This window comes from Somniosus microcephalus, chromosome 19 (genome assembly GCF_052327205.1).
Source record: "Somniosus microcephalus isolate GS21.2 chromosome 19, FLI_Smic_1.0, whole genome shotgun sequence".
NCBI lineage: Eukaryota > Metazoa > Chordata > Chondrichthyes > Squaliformes > Somniosidae > Somniosus > Somniosus microcephalus.
In genome coordinates, this window is record NC_141005.1 from 67936464 (window position 1) to 67949014 (window position 12551).

At 58.4% G+C, this 12551-nt stretch overlaps 1 protein-coding gene across 4 annotated transcripts in view; it reads right to left on the minus strand.

Moving 5' to 3' along the window:
- The window catches only part of ypel1 (yippee-like 1), a 47943-nt gene extending 41752 nt beyond the window's left edge, over positions 1–6191 (minus strand). Inside the window, exons 1-2 of one of the 4 annotated variants that reach the window (XM_085961983.1) lie at positions 5499–6191; positions 476–603 (exon numbers count right to left, since the gene is read on the minus strand). The gene's annotated coding sequence lies outside the window, so the exon portion shown is untranslated. Of the gene's footprint in view, positions 1–475; positions 604–2635; positions 3267–3300; positions 3965–5498 lie in introns of those variants that run through there. The other 3 variants (XM_085961984.1, XM_085961985.1, XM_085961986.1) reach the window with 3 other exon arrangements.
- Between the last annotated feature and the right edge of the window lie 6360 nt (positions 6192–12551).

A 12551-nucleotide genomic window follows, 5' to 3' on the forward strand; every position in this document is an offset into this window, starting at 1 on the left:
TGAATATAAATCCAAGAGGACAAGGATGCTAACTGGAAGCAACAGAGCAGTAACAGTAAGGAGTGGGTACAGCTTAAATTAAGAGGCAAGTTTCTCCAAATTCAATGTTACCGCCTATTAAATTGTCTATTTTAAAATTCCCAGGTTTTATTTTAAATTCTAAAATCAGAGTTACTAACTAGCTCGAGATACACATGAGATTTGGTTCTATGTGAGTCATCAAGCATAAAGACAGCTTCTAGATCTGGGTCATTCTCCTCTCCAGTAAAAATCAAGTTTTTTTTTAAATTTATAATTCTGCTACTCTGACAGCTAGATTTCTTAGCTCATCCACTGTCTCTACCACCACCACCCTGATGCATTCTCAAATGCAGAAAATATACAGATCGGTTAACATCTGGAAAGAAGTTTTGGGTGAATTGCTAGCATTTTATTTTAAATTTCCAGTACTTGCAGTTTTTTAATGTCATTTTACCTTTGCATTCTCAGCTGCACAGCGTCACTCCGCCAGCCTCCAGTATCAACTCTAATCAAATTCAAATCAGCTGTTCCTAGACCACCTGGATTTTCATTCCCTCGGCTACCAGCTCCGCAAATTGTTTTCTTAAAAAAATAAGAAATCAAAATACAAGTAAGTGGATCAGTGCAACACCAAATTCCCATCCAGTAGTCTTGATACCTTTCTTGGAAAAATGGACAAAAAAACCACAGAAAGCAACTGACTTCAGAATTTGAATTAGCCTATGTGGCACAACAAGGTGAGTTGGCCATTCAGCCCCTCGAGCCTGGCCACCATTCAATTAGATCATGGCTGATCTGTATCTTAACTCCATTTATACGCCTTTGTTTCATGTCACTTGATACCTTTAACCAACACAAATGTATTGATCTCGGTCTTGATCATTTCAATTGATCCAGCATCCACAGCCTTTCAGGGAGTGATTTCGACATTGCCACTACCCTTGGTGTGGAAAAGTGCTTCCTGATGTCACTCCTAAAATGGGCTAGCTCTAACTTTAAGATTGTGCCCACATGTTCTGGATTTCCCACACCGGATCAAACCACTATCATTTTAAACATCTTGATTAGGCCACTCCTCAACTTTCTAAACTCAAGGGACTACAAGCCAAGTTTACGCAGCCTGTCCTCATAATTTAAACCTTTCAGACCTGGCATCATTCTGGTCAATTGGTGCTGTGTCCACTCCCAAGACATCTTTCCTGAGGTTCAGTACCCAAAACTGAACACAGTACTCCAAGTGGGGTCTGACCAAGGCTTTGTACAACGGAAGCATCACTTCCCCATTTTTTCAATTCCAATCCTCTTGCAATAATGACCAACATTTCTGGTTCCTTTTTGTATCTGTGCTCTAGCTTTTAGTTGTTTTGTGTACATGGATGCCTAAATCCCCTTGCTCCTCTACAGCTCCTAGTCTCTCACTATTAAATAAATATTTTGATTAGTCATTCTCAGATGCAAAGTGCATGATCTCACACTTCCCCACATTGAACTCCAGCTGTCATAGACAGACTGAGTGGGCAAAACTATGTCCCTTTGTAACCATCTCCACCCATCTTACTGTGCCTCCTAACAATGTGCCTCCCGCACCGTTACCCTTCCTATTTCTCACCTACATGCTGCCCCTCGGCAACATCATCCAAAAACAGTCGGTTTCCACATTTACACAGATGGCACCCAGCTCTACTTCCCCACCACCTCGTGCGACCCCTCCACTGTCTCTAAATTGTCAGACTGCTTGCCTGACATCCAGTACTGGACGAAAAGAAATTTCCTCCAACTAAATATTGGGAAGTCCGAAGCCATTATCTTCAGTTCCTGCTACAAACTCCATTCCCTAGCCACCAACTCCAGACACCTCCCTGGCAACTGTCTGAGGCTGAACAAGAGTGTTTGCAACCTTGGTGTCACATCTGACCCAGAGATGAGCTGCCGACCACACATCCACTCATCCAGCACTGGATGTCAGACAAGCAGTGTGACAATTTAGAGACAGTGGCAGAGTCAAGAGAGGTGAACGGGACTTGGTGCGAGTTAGGACACGGGCCTGTGATCGCTGACCTACAGGGGCTCCCGATATAAGCAATGCCTCAATTTTAAAACTCTCATCCTGGTTTTTAAATCCCTCCATGGCCTCACCCCCTCCCCATCTCTAATCTCCTCCAGCCCTGCAATCCTCCAAGATATCTGCACTCCTCCAATTCTGGCCTCTTGAACATCCCCAATTTTAATCACTCCACCATTGGCAGCCATGCCTTCAGCTGTCAAAGCCCTAAGCTTTGGAATTCCCTCCCTAAACTTCTCTGCCTCTCTTTCCTCCTTTAAGGTGCTCCTTAAAACCTACCTCCATCTGCCCCAATAACTTATGTGGCTCAGTGTCAAACTTTGTTTGATAACGCTGCAGTGAAGCACCTTGGAACATTTTACTACATTAAAAGGGGCTATATAAATATAAGTTTTGTTCATGTTAAACCAACAGCTCTGTAGTTACCTGGTTTCTCTTCCCCTCCCCCCCTTTTCTTAACCAAAACTGGAGTGATATTTGCAATTTTCCAACCCAAAAAGGCATAATTCCTGAATCTAGAGTGTTTTGGAAAATGACCAACAGTTTCCTCACCTATTTCTTGTGATATCCTGGGTGAGATATGTCAATCTTAAGTCCCTTGGGAGAAGGATTTTTTTCTTTAAGGATGCCAAAATTTAAATATCTATTGTAACTACCAGAGGCTCCAGAACAAAGAGATTTTTTTTTTGTAAAATACATGCTGCTAGGTACTTCTGTCTTCTTTCTAGTCCTCTTCAGCTAGAAAGGATTGTGCTACATAAATAATCTTGTTTTTTTTTTTTAAATACATGCATGTTTAGGGTAGGGCGAATTGGCTCATCCACAATGATTTTCCTAAATATGTTTCCTACTAGACGTTACTTGAATTATACAAATGTTTTGGCCCATCTGTTGTTTGGCAGCGATTTAGGGCTCTGCAATGCTAAACAAACCCTGCTGGGGGTACAGTGATTAGGAAACAGCTCAAAAACAAATGATAATCACTATAGTTCTTGTCTCGTTTCTTTGATAGTATTTTGGGGACGTTATCGTTTGCATTGTTGCAGGGTATTATTTTTAAACTGTGCAGTCCTCATTTAATTTGTGCAACATTCATTTTCGGATACTGGTAGAATCTGAAGTGTGTTCCCGAAAACACTGGTTAAAGATGGAATAATCAGTCACCTGGGCCATCATTTGTTGTCCCTTTTTAAAAAATTAAAACCCAAAATCATTACCGCAGGATATCAAAACACTGAACTTCCACTTGTACTTGGGTTTAAATGTCACCATCAGCAACATCCGACTTGGCTTTCTCGAGTTGACAAGCTCCAATTGGCATATACAGAGTTGCAGGGGACGGTCTACAGAATTAAACAAGTCAAACTGAGACAGGAGACCCGAGTTAGCGGGGGGGGGGGGGGGCAGGAGGCTGGGAAAAGTGTTCCGCAAGGAGCCCGTCCTCCTAGTCCAAAGGCAGCATGGATACAAAGTGGATTGCAAACAAAGGGATCTTCAATAAACTCGAAATTCCACCGACACGCTTCGCAATGGAATAAATGATCACTTGAGCAAATACAGTTCCGTCCAATCTGCAAAAAGAGACCCAGATGACGACTTCGGTCACGACAAGGAGGGTTTGGGTCGCTTGGCACATTCCCAATTAAGATGCAGCTTCCCGACGTTGCACAAATAAAATGCACTTCTTCCCACCGCAAATCCAAGGTAAATAGTTTTTGTTTTGCATAAAAATGCAAAAATATATATAGACGCCGGCGGGATACACGCAGCCAGAAGCGCCCAGCTGGCCGAGCACCGACTCTGACGCAGCCTCCTGCCAATCTGGATGGTCCAACCAGGAAGCCAATGACGTCAGGCCGCCGAGTGATCGGCGGGCCGGGGAAGGAGCATCAAAGCGGCGGCAGAGCGGCCCCGCCGCCCCCGGGCCAGCCGCTTGATTCATTGATTCCCCATTGCTGGGGGGTGGGGGGCCGCCCGAACCCTGGGGGAAGGGGCGGGGCGACCGCCAGCCAATCAGCGCGCGGCGGCGCGCAACTTCCCACGTCAATTAAAGCCGAGCGACCAATGGGCGCAGGCGGCGCGCCGTCAATCATCGCTACAGCTGATCCCCGGGGGCCGCGCTTCACTTCCGTGTAAACAGCCTCGAGTGGGGGGGAAGCAGGAAGACTATCGCACACCTCAAAATGCAGCCCGCATATTACCCCCAGCGGACCCATCCTGCACAAACTATACACCCAGGAGCCTTGCGGTCACCGACACACACTCGCATTTCATATACCTCCAGCATCCACAAGGCTGCCGTGTCCACGTACCGACATGCCCCGACATATACCCACCGATCCCAAATTACACCCCTGCAACTGGAAAAACAACCATTCCATTCCTGCACACGCACACACAAACCCATCAATGCACCCTTCGCCCCGTACACATTTTTTGTACATACCAAGTGTGCAATTATTTCGTCCTGCGACATTTTCCCCGCATATATGCCCTGCGCATGTATAAAATCCACCCCATCATACGCACCTCGCTGTGCCAACCACTCGACATGTATTTCTTGAAAAGCAAGTACACCTTAAACTAATGCATGCACCCAGTAAATACACTGCAGATATACTCCCACATGCCAACTAATCCAATACACACAAACTCTTGCTAGTTACATAACACATACTGCCACAACTATAAAGCGGGCATAAGTGGGGTAAGTCTTACCAAAGCAGTCTACATATGGACTGCATTATATTTTTAAAAAATCAGCCTGAACAGTCCTTAAAAGGGGGAAAAAGGGAGTTTTACACGTCGTTAAAGCGACCCAGGGATTTAATGTTAAACTCGTAACAACTGCCCTCACTGGTAGGCAAGGCACTCCACAAAGAAACCTCAACGCATTCGCGAGACCTCCAGCCTTATCCTTAGAGGCAGTAAACACAAAGCGATTGATATGTTAAAAAGTTTAATCAACCTGCTTGTTTACAAACGCCGGGGTTTTTGTTTGACGTGGGCATGTGTACGTGCAGCAGCAAGGCATTGCAAGGTGCCCCGCACCGCCGCACGTCCGGGAAAGCGGTGGCAAAACACTCGCCACAAAAACACTGCTGCAATATATCGGGGGGATGCTCCAGCCCCGGGCTGCAGGCTTCCAACAATCCAGGGAGACCTGGCTCAGTGGGGATTAATCCCCAAAGACCAGCACTAACTTCTGGACCGGAAAATGTTTTGCTTTTTTTTAAAAAAATCACTGCTTAAAATGAAACATTCTTGGAGCTGGGCTACCCGGGTCCCAGCTGTTCCTGCAGATAAATGTTTACAGAATTCACTGGTGCGTTTCCTGCAGTCCTGACCGGGAGGGGGAACCGATGCACCCCGGCCAGATCCCCACTCTCTCTCCCCGGTGCAGTGGTGTCCTTACCGTGGGCTCGGGCTGTGCCTGGGGCTCTGGCCAGCCCTTCCCTCGGCCGGAGGCTCCCTCAGTCAGCCAGCCCCCGGTGCAATGCTCGGGCCCCTCTCTCTCTCTCTCTCCGGGGCTGCTCGGTGTCCCCCGCCGCCCAGCTCAGCCCGCCTCTCCCCAGCTCTGCCGTTTGTTTGGGCGGCCAGGAAGGGCCGTTCGAGCCAGCTTTTCTCCCGTGGCGGTGCCGGGCTTCCCGAGCCGCCGCCGCCGCCGCTCCAGCTTAATCTCCGCGTCCCGGCTCCGTGATGCCCGGGGCTCGGGGTCAGTCTCTCCCGAGGCTCCGAGTCCGGGTCAGTCGCTCCAGGTCCGGGTCAGTCGCTCTCCCGTGTCCGGCTCGGCTCCGGGTCAGTCGCTCTCCCGTGTCCGGCTCGGCTCCGGCTCCGGCTCAGTCTCTCCCGGGTCCGGTTCGGCTCCGGCTCAGTCTCAGTCTCAGTCTCTCCCGGGTCCGGTTCGGCTCGGCTCCGGGTCAGTCGCTCTCCCGGGTTGGGTTCGGCTCAGTCTCTCTCGGGTCCGGGTCCGATTCCCTTTCGGTGTCTGTTATGATTCCGCCTCTCGCGCCCGCTTTTTGCGACCCCGCGCGGCCAATGAGAAGCGAGCGGCGCCGAATGTTTGTGTTTGAAGCGGGAGCGAGAGCACGTGGGGAGGGGGCGCGCGCCGCAAGAGTACGCGCGGCCGTTAGCAGCTGGAGCCGGGCGGGAACGCGCACGCGCCGGTTTGATTCATAAAGTAAGGCCGGGGCGCGCGCCTGCGCAGAGCGACCCCCCCCCCCCTCGGGACACAAACAATAACAAAGGGCGCGCGCAACACACGTGGCTCTGGGCAACACTGCCGCCCCTCCCAGCAGAGAAACCGCGACACTGCCGCCCCTCCCAGCAGAGAGGCCGCGACACTGCCGCCCCTCCCAGCAGAGAGGCCGCGACACTGCCGCCCCTCCCAGCAGAGAGACCGCGACACTGCCGCCCCTCCCAGCAGAGAGACCGCGACACTGCCGCCCCTCCCAGCGCCGCCCCTCCCAGCACAGAATCCGCGACACTGCCGCCCTCCCAGCAGAGAGTCCGCGACACTGCCGCCCCTCCCAGCACAGAGTCAGCGACACTGCCGCCCCTCCCAGCAGAGAGTCCGCGACACTGCCGCCCCTCCCAGCACAGAGTCCGCGACACTGCCGCCCCTCCCAGCAGAGAGTCCGCGACACTGCCGCCCCTCCCAGCAGAGAGACCGCGACACTGCCGCCCCTCCCAGGAGAGAGACCGCGACACTGCCGCCCCTCCCAGCAGAGAGACCGCGACAGTGCCGCCCCTCCCAGCAGAGAGTCCGCGACACTGCCGCCCCTCCCAGCACAGAGTCCGCCGACACTGCCGCCCCTCCCAGCAGAGAGTCCGCGACACTGCCGCCCCTCCCAGCAGAGAGGCCGCGACACTGCCGCCCCTCCCAGCAGAGAGATCGCGACACTGCCGCCCCTCCCAGCAGAGAGACCGCGACACTGCCGCCCCTCCCAGCAGAGAGACCGCGACACTGCCGCCCCTCCCAGCACAGAGTCCGCCGACACTGCCGCCCCTCCCAGCAGAAAGTCCGCGACACTGCCGCCCCTCCCAGCAGAGAGGCCGCGACACTGCCGCCCCTCCCAGCAGAGAGACCGCGACACTGCCGCCCCTCCCAGCAGAGACCGCGACACTGCCGCCCCTCCCAGCAGAGAGACCGCGACACTGCCGCCCCTCCCAGCGCCGCCCCTCCCAGCACAGAATCCGCGACACTGCCGCCCTCCCAGCAGAGAGTCGGCGACACTGCCGCCCCTCCCAGCACAGAGTCGGCGACACTGCCGCCCCTCCCAGCACAGAGTCGGCGACACTGCCGCCCCTCCCAGCAGAAAGTCCGCGACACTGCCGCCCCTCCCAGCAGAGAGTCCGCGACACTGCCGCCCCTCCCAGCAGAGAGTCCGCGACACTGCCGCCCCTCCCAGCAGAGAGTCCGCGACACTGCCGCCCCTCCCAGCACAGAGTCCGCCGACACTGCCGCCCCTCCCAGCAGAGAGTCCGCGACACTGTCGCCCCTCCCAGCAGAGAGGCCGCGACACTGCCGCCCCTCCCAGCAGAGAGGCCGCGACACTGCCGCCCTCCCAGCAGAGACCGCGACACTGCCGCCCCTCCCAGCAGAGAGACCGCGACACTGCCGCCCCTCCCAGCACAGAGTCCGCCGACACTGCCGCCCCTCCCAGCAGAGAGTCCGCGACACTGCCGCCCCTCCCAGCAGAGAGGCCGCGACACTGCCGCCCCTCCCAGCAGAGAGACCGCGACACTGCCGCCCCTCCCAGCAGAGAGACCGCGACACTGCCGCCCCTCCCAGCGCCGCCCCTCCCAGCACAGAATCCGCGACACTGCCGCCCTCCCAGCAGAGAGTCCGCGACACTGCCGCCCCTCCCAGCACAGAGTCAGCGACACTGCCGCCCCTCCCAGCAGAGAGTCCGCGACACTGCCGCCCCTCCCAGCACAGAGTCCGCGACACTGCCGCCCCTCCCAGCAGAGAGTCCGCGACACTGCCGCCCCTCCCAGAGAGACCGCGACACTGCCGCCCCTCCCAGCAGAGAGACCGCGACACTGCCGCCCCTCCCAGCAGAGAGACCGCGACACTGCCGCCCCTCCCAGCAGAGAGTCCGCGACACTGCCGCCCCTCCCAGCACAGAGTCCGCCGACACTGCCGCCCCTCCCAGCAGAGTCCGCGACACTGCCGCCCCTCCCAGCAGAGAGGCCGCGACACTGCCGCCCCTCCCAGCAGAGAGACCGCGACACTGCCGCCCCTCCCAGCAGAGAGACCGCGACACTGCCGCCCCTCCCAGCACAGAGTCCGCCGACACTGCTGCCCCTCCCAGCAGAGAGTCCGCGACACTGCCGCCCCTCCCAGCAGAGAGTCCGCGACACTGCCGCCCCTCCCAGCAGAGAGACCGCGACACTGCCGCCCCTCCCAGCAGAGAGACCGCGACACTGCCGCCCCTCCCAGCAGAGAGTCCGCGACACTGCCGCCCCTCCCAGCAGAGAGTCCGCGACACTGCCGCCCCTCCCAGCAGAGAGTCCGCGAAACTGCCGCCCCTCCCAGCAGAGAGTCCGCGACACTGCCGCCCCTCCCAGCACAGAGTCCGCGACACTGCCGGCCCTCCCAGCACAGAGTCCGCGACACTGCCGCCCCTCCCAGCAGAGAGTCCGCGACACTGCCGCCCCTCCCAGCAGAGAGTCCGCGACACTGCCGCCCCTCCCAGCAGAGAGTCCGCGACACTGCCGCCCCTCCCAGCAGAGAGTCCGCGACACTGCCGCCCCTCCCAGCAGAGAGTCCGCGACACTGCCGCCCCTCCCAGGAGAGTCCGCGACACTGCCGCTCCTCCCAGCAGAGTCCGCGACACTGCCGCCCCTCCCAGCAGAGAGTCCGCGACACTGCCGCCCCTCCCAGCAGAGAGTCCGCGACACTGCCGCCCCTCCCAGCAGAGAGTCCGCGACACTGCCGCCCCTCCCAGAGAGACCGCGACACTGCCGCCCCTCCCAGCAGAGAGACCGCGACACTGCCGCCCCTCCCAGCAGAGAGACCGCGACACTGCCGCCCCTCCCAGCAGAGAGTCCGCGACACTGCCGCCCCTCCCAGCACAGAGTCCGCCGACACTGCCGCCCCTCCCAGCAGAGTCCGCGACACTGCCGCCCCTCCCAGCAGAGAGGCCGCGACACTGCCGCCCCTCCCAGCAGAGAGACCGCGACACTGCCGCCCCTCCCAGCAGAGAGACCGCGACACTGCCGCCCCTCCCAGCACAGAGTCCGCCGACACTGCTGCCCCTCCCAGCAGAGAGTCCGCGACACTGCCGCCCCTCCCAGCAGAGAGTCCGCGACACTGCCGCCCCTCCCAGCAGAGAGACCGCGACACTGCCGCCCCTCCCAGCAGAGAGACCGCGACACTGCCGCCCCTCCCAGCAGAGTCCGCGACACTGCCGCCCCTCCCAGCAGAGAGTCCGCGACACTGCCGCCCCTCCCAGCAGAGAGTCCGCGAAACTGCCGCCCCTCCCAGCAGAGAGTCCGCGACACTGCCGCCCCTCCCAGCACAGAGTCCGCGACACTGCCGGCCCTCCCAGCACAGAGTCCGCGACACTGCCGCCCCTCCCAGCAGAGAGTCCGCGACACTGCCGCCCCTCCCAGCAGAGAGTCCGCGACACTGCCGCCCCTCCCAGCAGAGAGTCCGCGACACTGCCGCCCCTCCCAGCAGAGAGTCCGCGACACTGCCGCCCCTCCCAGCAGAGAGTCCGCGACACTGCCGCCCCTCCCAGGAGAGTCCGCGACACTGCCGCTCCTCCCAGCAGAGTCCGCGACACTGCCGCCCCTCCCAGCAGAGTCCGCGACACTGCCGCCCCTCCCAGCAGAGAGTCCGCGACACTGCCGCCCCTCCCAGCAGAGAGTCCGCGACACTGCCGCCCCTCCCAGCAGAGAGTCCGCGACACTGCCGCCCCTCCCAGCAGAGAGTCCGCGACACTGCCGCCCCTCCCAGCAGAGAGTCCGCGACACTGCCGCCCCTCCCAGCAGAGAGTCCGCGACACTGCCGCCCCTCCCAGCAGAGAGTCCGCGACACTGCCGCCCCTCCCAGCAGAGAGTCCGCGACACTGCCGCCCCTCCCAGCAGAGAGTCCGCGACACTGCCGCCCCTCCCAGCAGAGAGTCCGCGACACTGCCGCCCCTCCCAGCAGAGCGTCCGCGACACTGCCGCCCCTCCCAGCAGAGTCTGCGACACTGCCGCCCCTCCCAGCAGAGAGTCCGCGACACTGCCGCCCCTCCCAGCAGAGTCCGCGACACTGCCGCCCCTCCCAGCAGAGTCCGCGACACTGCCGCCCCTCCCAGCAGAGTCTGCGACACTGCCGCCCCTCCCAGCAGAGAGTCCGCGACACTGCCGCCCCTCCCAGCAGTGCGTCCGCGACACTGCCTCCCCTCCCAGCAGAGCGTCCGCGACACTGCCGCCCGTCCCAGCAGAGAGTCCGCGACACTGCCGCCCCTCCCAGCAGAGAGTCTGTGACACTGCCGCCCCTCCCAGCAGAGAGTCCGTGACACTGCCGCCCCTCCCAGCAGAGTACGCGACACTGCCGCCCCTCCCAGCAGAGTCCGCGACACTGCCGCCCCTCCCAGCAGAGAGTCCGCGACACTGCTGCCCCTCCCAGCAGGGCGTCCGCGACACTGCTGCCCCTCCCAGCAGAGTCCGCAACACTGCCACCTCCTCCCAGCAGAGCATCGCAACACTGCCGCCCCTCCCAGCAGAGCGCCCGCGTCACTGCCGCCTCCTCCCAGCAGAGAGTCCGCGACACTGCGCCCCTCCCAGCAGAGCGTCCGCGACACTGCCGGCTCCTCCCAGCAGAGAATCCGCGACACTGCCGCCCCTCCCAGCAGAGCGTCCGCGACACTGCCACTCCTCCCAGCAGAGCGTCTGTGACACTGCCGCCTCCTCCCAGCAGAGCGTCCGCAGTACCGCCGCCCCTTCCAGCAGAGAATCCGCAACAATACCGCCCCTCCCAGCAGAGAGTCCGCGACACTGCCGCCCCTCCCAGCAGAGAGTTCGCGACACTGCGCCCCTCCCAGCAGAGTCCGCGACACTGCCGCCCCTCCCAGCAGAGCGTCCGCGACACTGCCGCCCCTCCCAGCAGAGCATCGCAACACTGCCGCCCCTCCCAGCAGTGTCCGCGACACTGCCGCCCCTCCCAGCAGAGCGTCCGCGACACTGCCGCCCCTCCCAGCAGAGCGTCCGCGACACTGCCGCCCCTCCCAGCAGAGCGTCTGTGACACTGCCGCCTCCTCCCAGCAGAGCGTCCGCAGTACCGCCGCCCCTTCCAGCAGAGAGTCCGCAACAATGCGCCCCTCCCAGCAGAGTCCGCGACACTGCCGCCCCTCCCAGCAGAGAGTCCGCAACACTGCCGCCCCTCCCAGCAGAGTCCGCGACACTGCCGCCCCTCCCAGCAGAGAGTCCGCAACACTGCCGCCCCTCCCAGCAGAGCGTCCGCAACACTGACCCTCCTCCCAGGAGAGAGTCCACAACACTGCCGCCCCTGCCAGCAGAGAGTCCGCAACACTGCCGCCCCTCCCAGCAGAGAGTCCGCAACACAGGGATCGGTGCTGGGTCCCTTGCTGTTTGTGGTCTACATTAATGACTTGGATATGAATGTAAAAGGTATGATCAGTAAGTTCGCGGATGATACAAAAATTGGTAGGGTGGTAAATAGCGAGGAGGGTAGCCTCAGTCTGCAGGACGATATAGATGGGTTGGTCAGATGGGCGGAACAGTGGCAAATGGAATTTAACCCAGAAAAGTGCGAGGTGATGCACTTTGGGGGGACTAACAAGGCAAGGGAATACACAATGAATGGTAAGACCCTAGGCAAGACGGAGGTGCAGAGGGATCTGGGTGTGCAAGTACACAGATCCCTGAAGGCGGCGGAACAGGTGGATAAGGTGGTAAAAAAGGCATATGGGATACTTGCCTTCATTAGCCGAGGCATAGAATATAAGAGCAAGGAGGTTATGATGGAGCTGTATAAAACACTGGTTAGGCCACAACTGGAATACTGTGTGCAGTTCTGGTCGCCACACTACAGGAAGGATGTGATCGCTTTGGAGAGGGTGCAGAGGAGATTCACCAGGATGTTACCAGGGCTGGAGCGCTTCAGCTATGAAGAAAGACTGGGCAGATTGGGTTTGTTTTCCTTGGAGCAGAGGAGGCTGAGGGGGGACATGATTCAGGTTTACAAAATTATGAGGGGCATAGATAGGATGGATACTGAGGAGCTTTTTCCCTTAGTAGAAGGGTCAATAACTAGGGGGCATAGATTCAAGGTAAAGGGCGGGAGGTTTAGAGGGGATTTGAGAAAGAACTTTTTCACCCAGAGGGTGGTTGGAGTCTGGAACTCACTGCCTGAAAGGGTTGTGGAGGCAGGAACCCTCACAACATTGAAGAAGCATTTGGATGAGCACTTGAAATGCCATAACATACAAGGCTACGGACCAAATGCTGG